Source organism: Phalacrocorax aristotelis, chromosome 5 (genome assembly GCF_949628215.1).
Source record: "Phalacrocorax aristotelis chromosome 5, bGulAri2.1, whole genome shotgun sequence".
NCBI lineage: Eukaryota > Metazoa > Chordata > Aves > Suliformes > Phalacrocoracidae > Phalacrocorax > Phalacrocorax aristotelis.
In genome coordinates, this window is record NC_134280.1 from 36,713,291 (window position 1) to 36,732,448 (window position 19,158).

The window sequence follows — 19,158 nt, forward strand, 5'->3', positions numbered from 1 at the left end:
CTGCAAGGAGAGAAAATAATACAAATTTTAAGTTGGGAGTTTAAGCCTTACTTTCTCAATTTTGTACAAATTATTGCTTTCATAAGTATAATTCAAAATTCTTGTCCCCAGCTGGTCTGAAAACTCTGATGAGATAAGTTTCTTTCCTTGATGCAGCATTATTTCTTTCTGAACTGTTTCAAACAATGAGGTATGGCTCTTGATTCAGCTCTAATTTATTTTACCTAGCACCTGGAATTAGAACTGTCAGTAGTAAAGAAAACTGCTTTGGCATTTCCTACCGAAATCTTCATCCTGTCTCCTGCTTTAAACACTTATCAGCCTAGACCTGTCCCCTTACACACTAACTTATATTTCTTTTCCCCTTTCCAGCAAAGATTTTCCTCAGCTTTTTGCTCCTATTCTTACTGTTCTTCCTTCACAGGCTACCTGTTCCATGCTACCCCTTCATCCAGAGGATTCATTAGATTTCTCATATAATTCTTCAGATCTTTTTGCCCACTAAATCGGCTGGTATACTCTTTATATCAATTATGTACTAGCTGTAACCATATGTTAACGGTTTGTATGTTGTTTGTTTATAAAACCTACAAAAAAGAATGCCTTTGCAGCCCTCAGATAACTTGGTATTTCCTGCCTAAACACAGTAACACCAGTTACTCCTGCTCAAAACACTCTGCTTGCTGCACAGAAGTACCTCAGGGATTCATATTCAAACTCCACTGCTGTCCCTGCTGAGGAAACTCAGGGCTATCTGCCCAAACCCTTCAGCTCTCCTCACTGACATACCTCTGAGCCTCGCTCAAACTCTTCTGCTGTCCTTGCTGAGACAAACCATAGCTTCCTGCCCAAAACTTTCTGCTGTCTTTCCAGCAGTACCTCAGGGCTTCTCACTCAATCTCTTTCGCTCTCCTCACTGAGGTACCTCAGAGCTTTATGCCAAACCTTTCTGCGGTCCTGCTGGGGTAACTGAATGCTTCTTTCTCAAACTCCTCTGCTACCCCCGCTGAGATACCTCAGCTCTTCCCAACAAAACACTGGAACTGCTTTCATCAAGCCACCATTTCACCATGGTGTTGTACCCACTCAGACATAGCAGTGTTTCTTACCTAGACACAGGAATTTCCTTGCAAAAGTACCTCTGCTCTCCTTGCTGAGATTCCTCAGGAGTTCCCAAACAACCCTTTCTGCTGTCCCTGTTGAGGTACCTCAGTGCTTCCATGCCAAACCCCTCTGCTCACCTTGCTGAGGTACTTCAGGACTTCCTGATCAAACTGCTCTGCTTTCCTTGCTGAAGTAGTTTCCTACCAAAACACAGAGGAATTGTCCCTGTAAATGTATCTTAAGGCTTCCCACCCAAACCTTTCTGGTCTCCTCCCTGAGGTACCTCAGGGCCTCCCGCTCAAAATCCTCTGTGCTCCTCACTCAGGTACCTGCTGAAACTAAGTCCATATGCTGCCATGGAGGATAGTACAAAAATCTTATTTAGTTTCCTTGTTTCTTGTCATTTTCTTCAATTTTTTCATCACAACAAGCATTATGCTTTTACTTTGATTTTCAGGCACACATGCAAAGGTATTCACTTAATTATTTAAGTATGGAGGATCTCTCCAGACTCAACTCTGGCAAGATAATCACTAAACAGCAATTCACTCCAATGCATGCAAACACAAGTGAGTGTAAAGCATTACAATATCATCAGCACAACTGCAATTGTGTCATTATTTGCTGACCAACAACAAAAAAAGTGAGGTTCCAGACATTATTCCCTCCTTAGTGTGACTTAAATCAGGATTGTTGGGTATTACTGAGCCAGTTTTCGTTTTCAGTAATCTGACCCAGTTTTCCTAAGAGTGTAATTTCCACTCGCCTGGCAGTGTATGCTCTCTGGCACATTCAGCCATTTTAAAGACCTATGCAAAAATATATGTTTTGTTTTCCTACATTGAAAATACTTTTATTTGCAAACATGGAAATACTTCTATTTGCAAACATGGAAAGCAAAGCCCTTGTTCAGAACAAAGAACCCATGAATGTTATCTTGTTTGCAGATTGGACAAGAGGAAGAGAATGTGGAGTGAAACCAGGAAAGGGAGCAAGCAAGGCAGTTGTCTCCCTAATGCCATCTCAAATATTTTGGAGGTCATCCTGAATGGGCAGGAGAAAGAATCAAGCCCACAAACAGTGATAAAAATGGAGGAAAAAAGGAGCGCTAAAGGAAGTTTAATTATGTAGTTCAAGAACTGGCTGAAATTAATTTTACTGAATGGCATTTGACTACCTCTGGAATACTCCTCCACTGAATGGCTTCTAAGCAGAGCTGGCCTGTAACAGAGACCAATCACAGAATGTGCTTTGAGCATTATAAACAACCATAACGCATTATGACAATACCACCTAGGTAGTGGAGCCAAACTGACTGCAGCTATTAATGAGATGTTATTAGCGCTCTAAGATATGTATGAAACCTCAGTCATCAGAGTACTTATAACACTTCAGTTATTCATCAGACATTTGAGTGCTGTACTCCCCTGTGCTAAATGGTGTCACCTGAAATGTGTTTGCAGGAACCAGCTTGCCCCAGTGGCATGGTCAGGATCACACTGCTATGTTGATTGCTGTGTTGATATTCATGTCAGGTGAACTAATTATGGCTCACAGAAACTCAAGAGAACTCAGGTGAAAACAATAACAGGACAAGTCAAACTGAGCCACATAAAGTAATGTAACTGCTACTGTATTCTTTGTTCTGTATAAAACACACCATCTTCCCAGAGGTGTCAAAACATCTAACAGTCTTATTCTGCCATTTGAAACCTTGAGTCGTTGAAAAATAACCCTTAATTCTGTGAGAAAAGGATCTCTGGTTTACCTTTTTGCATATTTCATCATTTGGTCCCTTTAATTGGAAGAGTCTTACAGCCTACACCTAAGGCATTGCTTCTGTGACCAGGAAGGTTTTGCCTATTGAGCTTGAGCCATTCTTGGCTAGGTGTTAGCCCCCTTAGAGGGAGATGCTTCCAGCCTCTGTAGGAGGATCTGTATTTTCAGCCTCCCTGCACCAGACTACACAGGTGGATCCAGCCTATAACACTTCACGCTTTCCTCCTCTCTTGCCAGCTTCAAGTCAGTCATGGTGGCTTGCCTGACTCTCCTGTGTTCATGCTTGTCTACGTACAAATTTTTTTTTTTTTGAACTTTATTGCTTCGTTTATATTGCTCAGCAAGCAATTTGGCCGATACCTTTTTGCCTGTATTGTTCCAAACGAACGGGCCGGTTCGCTCAGAGGCGCCCTGAGCCTGAGTGGCGGGCGGAGGCGCGCGGCGGCCTCGGGCGGTGCCGGGAGGGAGCGAGTTGCGCAACGCGCCCGTACTGGCTCGAAAAGAAGGGCAAGTTTCTCAGCACAGGTGGTTCAGTGTCAGCAGTCGGGGAGCCTCCTAAATACAGCACTTCCCGTCCATGAGTAATTACGGTAACGGGGGAGCGACCGTTGGCCGCGCGAGCTGCAGCGCCGCACCCGGGCGGTGGTCCGGCGCTGAGGTGTGCTTATCCCGACTCTCTGTGAAAATCTTTCGGCGGCCTCAAAAGAGGATGCTTTCGGAAATACTGCATTTAACTTATGAAAAGTGGGTTTGTTTTGTGTTTTCTGTGGGGTTTTGTGTTGTGGGTGTTGTTTTTTTTTTAAAAAAAATTTAACTTTTAATCGTGGATTGCTTTAAGTTCAGTAGTCTTCCTTTCAGGTTAATAGTTTTATGGAAGGAGCAGGGCCAAATAACGAGTGACCTACCAATATTGTGATCGGCCTTTTCCTAAACTGGTGTCTTTGCTATTGCATTACACATATGCTGGTGGAGGAGTGTCTGAAATACTGGCACAGTCACAGCTGATGGGCAGATGGAAACCCCAGGGACTTCATGTGTTGTGTTCATATTCAGGTCAGGTTTGCATGGATATGGGGGCTTTCCAAAATATCGGAAATGCTAGGGTCAACTTAGAGTTGTGACAGACTTTGTTAGCTGTGTTCAGTGACTTAACTGATGAGGATAGTAAATACACAAGTTTTTAAATAATTCAAAGTGCGGCGTATGTTTCATCCCGATAGGAGAGAGTGTAGAATTACATATGGTTGGGAATAAGTTATTAATGAAGTGATTACAAAAACAATGTCTTTGTTCTGCTTTGTACCTCCTGAGAACTATTAGCTTCTTTGTGGCAGGTGGAGAAGGAAAGGGATGTTTTCATTAGTGGGTGTAAACAGTAGCTGCCAGCATTACAAAGTGCTCTTTGGGTATTGTAGCTACAACGTATGTATTGCAGAAGAGATAAGGGATTGTAAAGGTCAAACAAGCCTGCTCTGTGCATCTCTGTATATCATCACAGTATGTTATGAATAAATTAGAGTAGCAGCATCTGTTTGCCATACAGGTAAACTGCTAAATAAACAGCTTGAAGACAAGTAAAAATGCTTCTGCTTCTGCTGGGTCTGCTTTGAGTATGAAACCACCTTTTTGTCTAGGTGTTGATATTAAGAAAAAAACCCAAAACAAACAACTAATAACCCACATGAACATTTGAACAATTTTAAATATGCTGTCAGGAATACTTCCAGTATATAGACTACCTTTGTGTGTCTATAAGTCTGACCTCAGTCTGGGTTCATGGGAAATGATAGAATGAATGAAAATTTCATTCGTACCATCAGATGCAACATAAGAGGCAGTTTTATTCCCTACATAGTTCTGAAAGACTAGGTGTGAATGGTAAGTGCGTTTAACAGAACTGTGCATTGGATATGGTTAACTATTGGAACGGAACAGAGGATTGATTAGTTTCCGAGACTGGTAGTAAAACCATTCATAGAACAATGGCCAGGCAGTGTGTTTAAGGCTCAGGATTTTTTTCCTGTGGCACCTTTAGGTCCCAAGGCAGCCCATGAAAGTTCCTTTCCCTCCAGGCTAGCCTGTGAATGTCACTGCTTCTAAACTTTCTCTTGAACTTTGTGGTTACTGAAGATCAAACTGACTGACAGCAACACTCCTAGGAGCTTCCTCCAAATGCTATGATGGGATTAGATAATGATGCTTAGCAGATTTCTGATGGATCCTGTTGGACAGAGTTGTTAAAGGCTAAGTGTTGCACAGTGGTTGTTCCTTTGTTTTTCCCTATCTCTGCAGGAGTAGAGAAGACTGCATAAGCAACATGTATCTCTTCTCCCCCGTAAAAGTATATAAAAATTGATGAACATTGATTTCATTGCTTCTGACCAACCCTGAGTATATGGTCCAATCCATTCTTTTGCCCTCCCTTCGTGGAATCTTATTCAGTTGTGACTCTAAAGCTTTGCAAATTTAGGTATCATGGCTTATTTTCTCCAAAATGTTAGGCATAGCCAGACTGACCAAAACATGGTATTTGTAGAGTAGAAAGGAAAGAAAGCATGATTTTTCAACAGCTGTTATCACGCTACATTTTTCTCTTGCTCAGATTTGGCTTTCTTTTTGTATCAGTGACCTTTTCAAGGCTTTTCAGAGAAAGGGTCCATGAGCAGTGGAAGGAATTACTTATTCACCAATGGTATCAGCAGTACTTTGTTCAAGGGAAACAACTATGTTACAGTTGGAGAGCAGAATTTTACCAAGATACTGCCTTGATAATTAATATGATGATTTCAATTTTAGCCTCTCTTCTGTACTGTACTGCTTTACCATTAACAGACATGATTGTGGTCAGAAAATTGGTTTCAGAAGAGGCATCAAACTTCAGTCTGACATGAACACATTAGATAGAAGTAAAATCCTCCCAAGTTGTATCTGAATGAATAAATTAAATTTTTACATCTGGTAAAATAATTCTGTATTGAACCGTACCACTTTTGCTCTGTAATTAGTTAATAGAATGGTGAAACTTTGTGGTTGGTTCTGTGGTTGGTTGGTTGGTTCTGTGGTTGGTTGGTTGGTTCTGTGGTTGGTTGGTTGGTTCTTTCTTACAGTCACTTTGAGGTTCCCCTGCCTAAGTAATGAGCTTCCAACTCCAAAATATCTGGTCTTTACATATATCCTTTTATGCATGCTATGAATAACACAATAAGCGAAACTGAACTTGAAAAAAAATGGCACATCACTTGTATCTCTGACTTCATATGCTTTGTTAATAAATACACAATGGTTCTGTCATGTTTTGAGAGCTGCTTGCCATTGCTGATACAGATTTCTTGATTCAGCAGTTGATGTCTATTTAGCATAGGTGTAGGTAGGGTAGCAGGAGGATGGAAGAGAGGAGTGTGACTTATGGTTTTTACTGCTGATCATAGTCATATAGGAACTCTTTAGAACAGGGGTATGCAGAAAAGGTATATGGGAGTTTCAGGATATTTCTGAAAACGGTAAGGAAAAAAACCCCACTGACAGTTACTGTCAGGATGGTGAGAAAGGTATGTTTCTGCTCATTTTTCAGCTGTAATTAGATTTAAAACACCAGTGTTTTCTTTGGGGTGTTGTCTCTCTAGAGATTTTGTAATGGCAGATGAGGACTTGCAAGGTTGAGAATTGAGTCTTGACTGAAGGTAAATAGAGAACAAAGACTGTGAAATAAGGAGAAACTGGGAACCAAGCACAATAAGGTAGGCAGGGGCAGTGACCTCACCAGAACCATCCCACAGTATGAAAGTAAGGCAAGCAGGCAGCCCTGGTGCTGGCAGCCAGGGTCAATGAAGATTCCAGATCATCAGAGAAGTCTGTGTTGATGAGGCAGTTGCTAGGTCAGGCTGGGAAGTCTGGTCAGCAAGATGGGGTTGGGATCAGGTCTGGAGAGACTAACCAGGGTCAGATACAGCCCAGTGATTGCCAGGCAAGTTGCATAGTGCTGAGGTGGGTGTGAGGTCAAGAGAGAAGTCAATATCTGGGGTCAGGGGTCTGGATCAATGTCTGGTCACAGGCATGGCTGCAATACTGCTGTAGTGTAGCTCAGGTGGAGACCAAAGGTAAGAGCTTCAGCTTTAAAGCAGCTCCCAAGGGAGAAGGGCAACCCTCACTGAGGCTTCTATCTCCTATATGAAGAATCAAGAATAAAAAATTATTTTCCAGTACCAATGTGTAGTTGGTCCTGAGAAGATTTGAAACCCTGTGTCAACAGAGCTGTGATCTTGACTTGATTTTTGACAATACAAGTTAGGCAAGACTTAAGCTCTAGATTCTGATCTATGAGTAGCAAACACTAGGAATAATAACTCGCTCTGCAGTACCAAGCAGCTTCAGGGAACATTGAAAAAGAAAGTGGTAAATGAAATATCCTCTCTGAGCTGTCTGCAGTGAGAGTTTGACAAATGAGAACACTAGTTCTTTCACGATTGGAAAAACAGTGGGAGGTTAGATAATTTCAACTTCAGTGCTGATGGCTCAAATCTGCTTGTAGTTACTTTCTTGTTTCTTCTCAGATGAATGGCTACATATGTGCCAGATGTTCTTTTCTACCCTGAATATATAGGGAAGTACACAAAAGTAGCACACAGTGTAAGACGAGTAGGACATGCAGAATGGGCCAATCGAGAAGGAAGAGAAGTTATACATGTAAGATGTGATATTTGGAAGGGAAGTCAAGTCAGAAAAAGGATAATTTATAAACAACCAATTAAACGAGGCAATTAAGACATTAACTTAGCCTCCTCTAGGTCTCTCAAGATGAGTTTATGAACCCTCTGAGGTCTATAGCTATGCCAGATTACCACAAACATTTTAATGCGTGGTGGTTGTCTTGGCTATTTATATAATGCATGAAACCAAATTGGCTTTTTTGCAGATATTATGCTTGAGCAGGGCCAATTTTTACATTTGTCTTTATAGGGTGTATTTGGAACACATAGCTGTCAGTTCAGAGTTGGCTTATGTGCTACACTGATAAAACAGGTTATTGAACGAGGTTTCCAACCTGTTGTAGAACTATAGAATGGTTTGGGTTGGAGGCGACCTTAAAGATCATCCAGTTCCAACCTCCCTGCCATGGGCAGGGACACCTTCCACTAGACCAGGTTGCTCAAAGCCCCATCCAGCCTGGCCTTGAACACTTCCAGGGAGGGGGTATCCGCAACTTCTCCGGGCAGCCTGTTCCAGTGCCTCACCACCCTCACAGTGAAGAATTTCTGCCTTATATCTAATCTAAATCTACCCTCTTTCAGCTGGAAGTTATTACCCCATGTCCTATCACTACACTGCCTGATAAAGAGTCCCTCTCCAGCTTTCCTGTTGGCCCCTTCAGGTACTGGAAGGCTGCTATAAGGTCTCCCTGGTGACTTCTCTTCTCCAGGCTAAACAACCCAAAAATTCTCAGCCTGCCATTATATTGAGGTGCTCCAGCCCTAGCCCTTTGTGGGTCTCCTATATAAATTAACATATATTTCATTAACTTCTGCTTATATCAAAGGAGCCAGACTGATTTATTCTAAAGTGGGTCACATTTTTATACAATTGAATTATGCAGATGGCCTTTTTGTCTACACTAGTTGGTAAAAAGTGCTGTTTAAATATATCCAAAATTGCAGGGGAGAGCTAGTGCCATTATGAAAAACATTATGACCCAAATTCAGGTTCATACAAGTAGAGGTAAAGCAACACCACAGTAAATACCACCTAACAGTTGAGGGAATTCACCATTCAATTTCAAACTTGTTATGTTCTATAGCTCTCAAAAAATTATACATCTAGAGTCTTACCCTATGTAGGTGGGGTATGACCAAAACACACAGCTGGGGAAACCTAGAAAGATACCTAATGTAAAATGAACTGTTCAAGATCAGCCATGTCTTTTTGAGTCAGTAGAGCTTGAAATTTACTTTATTTTGGATTTTTTTTAGTTTCTCTGATTTTAATGAAAATATTGAGCTACAGTTTCAATTAATACGTGTAGATCATTACAAATGTCTGCATTTTGACGTATTGCTGTCTGCCTGTGGAATGATCCATACCACAGCGTTCATGAGCACTATACCTGCACAACCTATGTTTTGAAGTCCTTTCCTAACAACTTTAATTAATCTAGATGTTGCCAAATGATGCTCCTCTATCTAATCTAATGACTCATTCATACAGCCTGACACACTCCCTGTGTAATCAAGTATTTAATACAAGTATAAATAAGTATAATTTTTATACATCAACCACAAGGTGTCTGATTTGTGCCATCTACTCTGTGTTGCTGGGAGAGCAATGCACTTAGAACTGGTTTTGTTCTGAGAAAGTTCCATTTTTGCAGCTTCATTAAGCAATCTAAATAAGTTTTAGGCTCACCTCTAGGTTTACAGAAGTTTGTAAAGATCAGACGGTAGTTAGTAGACTTTACTACTTACCCTTCTCTTCTTTTTCATAAGAATTAGTTTTCTCTACTACTACCAATTTGTAATCCTATTTTTGCCACTAAAATATGTGACACCTAGTTCAGGAAGACATTAGGAAGCAAAAGTGAACACTAAAGACACCCTCTAATCCAAAAAAAGATCTCTGAGGAGAGGTGGGTGAATATAGCTGAAGCTCTGTCAAGGGAAATGACTGATTTGAAAACCTGCACAGGATGAACAACTTTTTTTTCAGTGTGGTGGCATTGCCAAATTTAACAGTATTTGTTTATATTTTCTGAAGGCCTGAAGATAATGTCCTTTCACGTTTAGGGAAGGAGTCTGCTTTAGCTCTGAAGCCACAGCATGGTCTCTATGGAATTTGTATTCCCTTTTAAACCTGTCTTTGTATGCTGCCTTACTGCGTTTTAATCATGTTACATTTTTTTAAAACTTCCAAATTAGCTACAAGGAAGAGGTTAACATTTGGAAGATGGTGGGTAAAAAAAGAAAGAAGCCATGCTTTACGTTTTAATCAAAAGAACATGCTGAGTGAAAGGGTGGTGTACCTCTTTGTGAAGAACTCCAGTGTAAAAAGTCTTCCTCTTTGTGTGAATTCTACTTCCCATGCAACCTACTTCTTTCTGAAAGTAGCTTAACCTTGCAATTAAAGGAGAGACAGAATAAATGTCAGTTTCTGTACTGCTTTTACCACACAAACTTCCTGTTCTTTTAGGAACTTAATGTATCAGTCGTATAATTTCTTTCTTGCTGTTTTCTTGTTAATTGATGGGTAAATGTAGCTAGCTGTGTTTCATTCTGTGGGTTTTATGATGCACTGAGGAAAAGCACATCTGTGGCTTGCAGTTTACATTGCAAGAGGAGGGAGAGGCAATTTGATGTTTTGCATGCTTTGGTCTTTGTTCTGTAATGACTTTTCAAATGGATGGAGCTGGGATTCAGGGGCTAAGGGGTCCTTTCCCCTTCATGTTTTATGTTGTTCAGTTGTTTTACAAGGTATGTATAAAACTTTGTTTACAAACATAAGCATTTAATTATTTATACATGTTTTTTCTGACATAATTTTTTTACTGTGCCTCATTTATCTTTAAAAGAAATTTTTAGAACTATTAAAGTTGTTTATTTTCTTACTGTAACTTGTTTTCTTAAGTTTCATAATTTTGAAAGGCTGTATAGAGCTTGGAAATTAAGTGCAAAGTGTTAGCATTACAGGAAATGGCTCAAGCTATGACTTTTACCAAAAAGTATGTTCATAATTGCAAACACTTTAGAGTTTTTTCTATAAATAATCACTAATGTGGAATTATTACGTATTTTTTGAAACCAGAAAGTATGGATTCATCTGGTATTGATTATCGTGTTACCACATGTTAATTATGCCTGGCAAAGATTTTGTTCTGTTCCATTATATGTTTGTGGAGAAGCTAGTTAGTTCTGCTTCATTTCAGCAAACTGGGCTGATGCCCAGAGAGCTATTAGTAGCTGCACTGTCATAATTTATACTGAATAGTGAAATTTGTGATTATCAGGATGAAATGTGCAACCTGGAAGGGGAATTCTTGGGGAAACATGTTTATGTTTCTTTTTCTTTGTAGTTATGCCATATTCATGACAGCTACATTTTCACAATTTACGTTGTAGTTCCAACAATTAAAAAAATACCCTTATATTTTGCAACTTCAGTCTTGGCTATAGAACATGGCTGTATGAGAAAATATATTTTAATAAGTACCTGAGGAAAACACAAATAATGAACTTCAGTCTGATTTCTGATTCAGCTAGATTTCCCTGAAGTGTGCACAACCAGGAAGGCTACCCATCTTCATGGGTAGCTTTGCTACAAAGTTACTTTTTGTTTATCACTTTTTTAAAGAAACAATTGTATTTCAGCACCACCTACAGTTATTGAAAGGAAATACATTTACATCTTTGACCAGGATAAGCAAATGGATTCCATATTTATGGAAAATGATACTCTGACAATTGCATAGTGACTCCTACATAGATTTTGAATTTTCAATCTCCGGTCAAAAATTGTTATAATACACTCTTTTACTGAGGAAATATTTAGTATGAAACTGAATGATCAGAGGGCATGACAGAAACCTTCATGAGATGCAGTTTTCGAAAATAGTGTAAGTTTTGCAAGGTACACTTTTTCTGTGAACTGAGGGCCTGGGAGAAAAATAGAAAGCTTTTCATAGCGAAAATTTTTCTTTATTCGTAGATGAATGTTATATACTTTAGGAAGTGTGGGGTTTTAAAAACACAGAATCGGTGTTTAGCCTTAAACTTACACAAACGTGCCTGAGAGTTCTTAGTACCTGGTACAAATTTGATCCAGTTTCTCATATGGAACGACTCACATGTTGGCATTGGGCAAGAGTGGTGCAGTTACCGGTCTTTCAAATGAGCAAGATATGAGGACTCAAGGTGCCAAGGTTTCCCAGGGAAAGTATCTCAAAAGTAACAAATGCATGAGTTCTTTGAAAAGAAAATGTACTGGTATGCCAGTGCCGACAGAATTTAATTTTAAAATTTTGTGCAGTACCTGGACCTTACGTATAGCTTAAACAAGGTTTTGTGTTTGGTGTTCTGTCTAGTTGGTTGGTTTGGCTTTTTAAGTGTAAGTCAGACGATCTCAGATAAGCCATACAAAATGTATACCAAAACCTGAATCCTTAAAATACATTACTAGGTCTAATGTAAAAATTATTTAACTGGATTAAATTTTGTATTTTCCTGGAAGAGAAAATATCTGATTAGGGGAAAAAGGGACAACATGTTGTGCTTTGCTTCAGTGAATTTTTAGAAACTAAACTGTGCTGTGGTTTAAATATTGCTCCGGAAAGGTCAACAACATAGTATATGTTATACAGGCTGGCTCTTCAGAGTCATTGTCATACTAAGATGACCCTAGCAGTGGATTTACTTGAGGGGAAGAGAACTTTTTAGGGGTTCTTCTATAACTGCCTAGGTTTTCCAGGCTAGTAATGGTACTAGAGGATTTATGTTCATCCAGTAACCATAGCTGCACTACCAGAGTCCAAATACACCCTAGATATGAGAGATACACTGCATGTCTCCTGCACATCATTCAGAAAACCTGTATGCCAGGCCAATTAAGATAGTTTCTTGTCTACCCTATTCTCTACATAAAGGAAGTAGTGCCACACAGGGTAGGGTGGACAGATACTGTCAATCTGTTAGTATACATAAAGCCCAAGAGCGTGGGTTCTTTTGCTTTATTTTGTCAACAGAGCAAGGAAATAATAAATGAAGAGCAAGTAGTTCTGCCTATATGGAGAGAATACTTAATGCATGGGCTGTAACTTTATTTCTTGCTTTACAAAGCAGAAGCATCTTGCTGTGTCTGTACAGTTTCTGTGTACAACTGGCTAATAACAGTTCCAAATGCAATTTAGTTTATAAAGTGGAGACCTGTGGGTTCTGACTTATTGATAAATGCAGCAGGGCTGACCTTTGTACTTTGGGCTTTCTAGCTTGTATTTCTGAATGTGAAATTATTATTGACCAAATTTTTGTACAGATCTGCACAGTGAATAGAGGCTGAGCCATGTCCTTGTCATCCCTTAATGTCTTCTGTGAGAATCAAGTAAATGATTTCCCCCCACCCCCCTGGCCCTTTCTGGACAGATGGTATTAGTAGCACAGGTTACCTTTAACATGAAGGAAAGAAAGGGGGATGGGGGGGAAGAAAGAAAGGAGGAAAAAAAAAAAAAGGCAAACCCAAAACCAACCCTGAAAACAAACTCAGAAAAACAATTCCCAACCTGCATATGATACTTCTTATCAAAGTGCTTTGAAAATAAAATCACTATTTTTATCCTTATAAGATAATGGTATACATGTATTTATTACTGTGTTTAAAAAACAAACTCACACACCCTCCCCAATCCCAAACACCCTAAAAAAAATACTCAGGTGGACCAGTGCTGTTAAGCAGTACATCACTAGGAGTGTGTGTGTGGAAAACAGAAAGAAAAGGTTCCTGACACACTCAAAATTGCAAGTCCTACTGTCTTCATCTGAACTTTTCTATCTCAACTATCTCACTGAAGAACTTCATTATAGTTTGTATTGAGGTCTCATTAGAGAAGCTACAATACAAAGCTGCTGTTTAATAATTCTCCCTTCCATGTAGTGAGGTCAGACTTCATTGTAAGCAGAGCACAGCAGGGACTGGATAAGGGGACAGGAAAGCAATGGGAATATTAATTAATTTGTAACATAATCTTGTGTCACTGCTAAGTGATCACTGCAAATTGATGTACCTCATCTCTTGGCTTTTCAAAGGCTGCGCTCTTGGCATTTTCAGTTGCTGTTCCAGTCTAGGATTGGAGGAATTGAAAAGGTGGCTTGTCATAATCTTTACAGAAGGCATGAGCTGCAGTTGATGAGGCTTAACTGCTCTGAGTCTGTAAACAGTGCAGCTGGGTAGATTTGACTTGACTTTGGTTCATACTGCACAGCTTCTACTTCCCAACACCGTTCCATGCACTACCTCGCTGAAGTTTTTTTCCCTACTAGCACGGTATGTTATTTCCATGCTCCAGGAGCATGCTTCTGTTCCAGTTTCCACATGAACAATAAAATAAATCTTGTACTACCTCACTTCAAAAATGTAAAACATTATAGCTGTGGTTATTTATCTTTTATAACCTTTCGACGTATTGTTATTCCTTGACTGTTTAATATGTCTTGACAAGATTTTATTTTATAGTCTGTAAAAAGTCATTCTAGTTTTGATCAAGAATGGTGCATCTCAAGCAAGAAAATTAAGAGATAAATTAATTTCTCTTCTCCTGTAAGATAATATTCAAATTTTAAACTGAATACAACAATGAGCTCTGTCAAAGGAAATCAAGCCTTTTCTGGTTTGTTTGGGTTTTTTGTTTCAATTTTTTTTTTAAGTTTGCTACTAAAAAAGCTTAAGGTGAAATGACATTCACCTTATGGGAGTTGCTTTTTACCCAGAAAAAGTCACGAGGCTTCCAGATACCAGTAATGTGTCTGGAAACACATTTTTCACCCAGAAAAATTCAGTGTAACAAGCTGTGTGATTTAAATGAGTAAGCCAGCTAAACAGAGACTAGAACTCAAGGTAGTAAGTGATGTAACTCAAGTGAAACAAACCCACTTTATTTCCTGAAGGAATTCAGTCAAACAATCACATGAAAAACTAGTGTTGTGCATGAGGGTAGATGGGGATAAAGGAAGAATGACCAGTATTCTGGGTGATCACAGTTGGTCATGGGTTTTACATCATATGCTAGTTTGTAAGCTGGTTATTTTCTCACTTTGTGGCATTCCAGTCATGGACACCATTTAGCATACAAAAAGCGGTTGTTGGATCACTAGTAGATTTTAATTTTGGTCTTTGGTAGAAGGGTAAAATTTCATTTTATTTAAGTTGGAAAAAACTTTATGGAAAGGCAGCGCAGGTTATTATTTGTCATTGCCAACTGTTACAAATATGAGCCAATTTATACAGGTAAGTAGATGCAGCAGTCTCCAACTCTTCAAAGAAACCAACCTTCCCGATAGTCTATTTCTTCATGCAGCCTGGAACACATTTCTTTATCCAAAAAATAAGCAAAGAGATCATATTTGGCTTTTGTATCAGCAGATATAAATACCTCAGTCAAATTTGACAGAGTCTTGCTATTTTTTTCGTGCCAGGCAAATGACTGATTTGAAATAATCTATTTTCCTGTGGAACAGGTTTCAGTATAAACAAAACAACTTCCAAAATGAGAAGAGGCTTTAAGTAGCTGTTACCCGGTAGCATTTCTTTTATGAGCAGTTGAAAAATTTCATAGTGCTACAAACAAAGCAGTGCCTGACAGCAGTGGTTTGTTTCTGTGGTATATAGTTCCAAGCTCTGTGGAAAAGTTTCTAAATTCAGGCACTTCCTTTGTCTGTCTCAATATTTAATGGGTGCTGGGGAATCCTTGCTTTTTAAGTCTGCCAAGCTTATATAGGAAAGCAGCTTCTCTGGAGTGAAGAGAGCAAATAGAGTGTGCCTACCTTCTGTGAGAATGAACTCCTCAAAGAGAGAAGGCAGCAAAGGAATTTAGAATAGGAAAGGATATTTTTCTGTAGCGTTCTTCAAGGGGGTGGACGCGGAGGTAGGTCTCCTTTATGCCAAGTACTTGGATTGGTTTCTTTTTTCCTGTCTGAATGTTTTAATCCTTCTTCAGCTGCACTAAGTAGAGAAGAAAAAAGTAGCAATAAATTAAATGAGACAATTCTTCTGCTGGAGTAAATTGGCAGAGAGCTTCTATTAGTGCAAGGTTTTTATTTGAATTAACTGTTCAAAAGCTTTTTCTATTCTTAACAGGCATGATCAGTTTTCATGATAAAATTTCAGTATTATGATTTCAGTAAAATTCTGGATTGCTAATCTGCCCTTCAGCTCTAACCCACAGTGAGCTCTGCTCTGACTGACCACTACACTCACACAAAAGCTCATGGGTCTCAGAGCTCTCCAGAGACAGTCAGATGAGACAAGCTGCACAAAAACCCAGGCAGATTACTTGCTAGAGGGTAGGAGAAAGACAGGATTATCTTGTAGTCACTTTCAAGAATCAAGTTGCATTAATAAACTTTTTTGAATGAACAAGTTTTCTTAATGTATTTTGCTGGTACTGCAAGTCTAATAATGTTGCTACTGCATGTTTAATAGTATCTGTTGCTTCCACCTAAGAAAGCTAAGTTTCAATAGGTGGCCGCTTTATCTATGGATTGCAGTATTGTACTACAATTGATTTGGTTTTTTTTTTTAAATGTGCTTTGAAGATACTTAGTATGTAATTGAGGTACCAAAATCTGGTTGAATTTTCTGGCTTTGTTTGTTGCTCTGCTAAAACAAATTTGATGACAAGTCTAAAGTGTTCATTAAAGCCTCCAAGAAATAATAGGTGATAAATATATTTGGGTTTAGATTAAGGTTTAAAACTGTATCAGCCAATCCCATCAGCAGTAGTTCTCCAGAGTTCCTCTGTAAAGCCATGGTCTTAGTGTACAAATAAGGGAGAAGGAAACAGTACTTGAGGCAAAACACTAATGACAAGTTGTTCTATGAAGGTATTATTAAGAAAATAAGACTGAAAGACTCAATTATTTTAGATTGCAATGATGAAAGAATGGGCAATCAATAAGATTAAACAAGGAAATATTTCCCTAAAAGAAGAGAACAGAAAGATATGTTCATTCAATTTAGATAGAAGAGGAATCGCAAAAAGCATAGCAAAAGCATATTGAATGAGAGTGATTTCGAGGAAGTCACTAGAGGATTTCTATTTACTATTTCACATTGGAGAAGAATGTAAATACAACCTCAGAGTTTCCATTTACCATTTCACATTGGAGAAGAATGTAAATACAACCTCAGAGAAGAAAGGATATCAAATTTTATTTGAAAGTAAAAGACATTTATAAAAGTTATCAAGGTTATTAAAAGCAACCAATTTTTTGTGTGTCAAAGAGGCAGAGAAGTATGTTGCCCACAATCCATTCTGTATCATCTGTATTACATACAGCTGTCACACTTCGGGCAGAGACATTTGTGAGAAGGCAGCAATTTTGGTTGTCTTGACCTACATGTATATCAGAAAAGGAAGGTCAATAGCACAGCTGGCTACAAACTGAGCAGATGCAGTAACAGGATTAGCTTTAGAAACATTCCAAACATTGTCTTGTCCAGCAGGAGAAACTCAGACCACATTAAGCATTTTGGGGATTGTGTTAAGAGAAAAGATACAAAAAGTTACTATGCAAATATAGGATGTGGTGATGGAAACTGCCAGCAGAAACTGCCAAGCTTGAGCTGAAGAGTAGGAAATTGGTGCTGTGAGCCCTCAGGCTGCATAAGGCAGCCATTATCTACTCCATTTTTTGTGTCCCCATTCCATGTTTGCCTTAACTCAACTCCATTCCTGATACCAATGGTTGTCTGTCCGTCCCAGACACCTGCCCAAAGGGGACAGCTTTCCTGTCCTGCATTTTCCATGGCAGACCCTGTTCTTTCCCATTCTTAGAATGTCTCTTGGTTTTTTTTCTTTTCTCACCCTAACATTAGTCCAAGGCAGACAGGATGTAAAAGGACACTTTTTTTTGCAAGGTGGTTATTAATTCTTGAGAGACATGCACTGGCGCTCAGTTTCCATTTCAGCTCCCCTAGGAATTCTGATCACTTCTTTACTATTATCCATCTCCTCATCGTTCTGTCATGCATGAGGTACTCTGTGATACAGTTGCCTGTAACCCGTGCCAGTCTTTCACCAAAAGATGTCTCAAGAGAAATAGTCTTTGATAGTTTCTGTTCTTGCCATCTTTATAGTCACACCTGAATTTCTACATTTCCATTCTCCAATCGTAACAGTAAATTCAGGCAGAGGGAGGCAAAAGGCCACCTCATTTTCACTAGCTTCGTTACAACTTCTGATTACTTTTAAACCTGTTCATCACCTAATGCTAGAAATGTGAATATAAAAAAAAAGAACTGAAGTTGTCTCATATAGTATGTGATGATATTGCTAGAACTGAAGAAAAATAAAGCTTTAAGTATTCAATACTCTCCTGTTACAGCTTTATATGATAAGTTTGACATATACCAGAGAGCAATAAGTTTTGCTGCTGTAGACAAATGATTCCTTTGAAATCATGAAGTACTTAGCTGGAGGAACACGCTTCCTCTTCTAGCTTTGGTTAAGTTATACTTTTCTGGAGCTTAAGTACGAGCTCTAAAGAAGCTTTGAAAGCAGGAAAGAATTTTCTGTGTTGTGTAAGGAATAGCAGCTTACAGATGTTTATCTGATAACTGAGATGAGTTTCCTATTTAATTTTTTTATTTTTTTAAAATTTTTTAAATCAGAATTTTGTTCTGCTGTGACAGGTGCAAGCCCAGACCTTTCGTGTTGCTGCTGCTGTTACATTTCTAAGTCACAGGACAAAATGACAAGTAGACTGGTAAGTAGAGTGCTTGCCTGAGACCATTTTCTCTTTTTCAAGCAAGGCCCTAATTACTGAGATATTGGCACTTCTGGTATCTGTCCTCAGTTTCTTGCTTTCCACATAGATTTGATTGTGGGGTTCTATTGGTATGTTCCCCAAAAAAGTTTGTTTTAATGGATTGGCATTTTCTGATTGAAAGTTGTTTCATGGTAAATCATCTCTATTCATACAGCATATTCACATTTAAAGGATGTTTTCCTTCCCAAATCTGTATGTGTCATTTTAGGTGGTTGTTAATCTGTATGTAGATGTGATTTAATAGCCTTGCAGAGAGATTTTATTTTTTTAAAGAACATCATTAATAAGCTTACAGTGCGGAGCAGCTGTACAAAGCTTTCATCCTGATGCACAAAGAATGTGAAAGTTTATCTTTATTTCCTTTTTGTGGTAAGCTCTTTAACTTGTTTGTGTTAAAACATACTGCAATAGCTGAAATCAAAGTAAATGTTTACAAAACATAGCATCAGTATCCTATAGCAGTCTTAACTTCAGATTTGTACTGGGAAATATATAATTATTATGGAGTTTTAAGTATTATAGCTTGCTTCTTTGGTGGTTCTGTGGAATCTGTACCCAAGTGAAAGTTGCAAAAGGCATTGATATATTTCTGTCTTTCCACAATTGCTTAATGACTCCTTAATGTTTTATTCCAACCAACCCAGGTAAAATGCCTGTTGAAAAGTTAGTGAGCCTGTTTTATTGTGTGGTCTGTCAGCTGCATCTTGCCAGTTAATAACAGGGGGCAAATTCACTCTATCACAGAACAGCCATTCAG

The 19,158-nt window shown here is 38.9% G+C and overlaps 1 protein-coding gene across 2 annotated transcripts in view; it reads left to right on the forward strand.

The window, feature by feature from the left end:
• Nucleotides 1–3,493: 3,493 nt before the first annotated feature.
• TFPI (tissue factor pathway inhibitor) overlaps nucleotides 3,494–19,158 on the forward strand; it is an 85,341-nt gene continuing 69,676 nt past the window's right edge. The window contains exons 1-2 of one of the 2 annotated variants that reach the window (XM_075093986.1): nucleotides 3,494–3,627; nucleotides 18,265–18,338. The gene's annotated coding sequence lies outside the window, so the exon portion shown is untranslated. The remainder of the gene's footprint in view (nucleotides 3,628–18,264; nucleotides 18,339–19,158) is intronic. The other variant, XM_075093981.1, reaches the window with a different exon arrangement.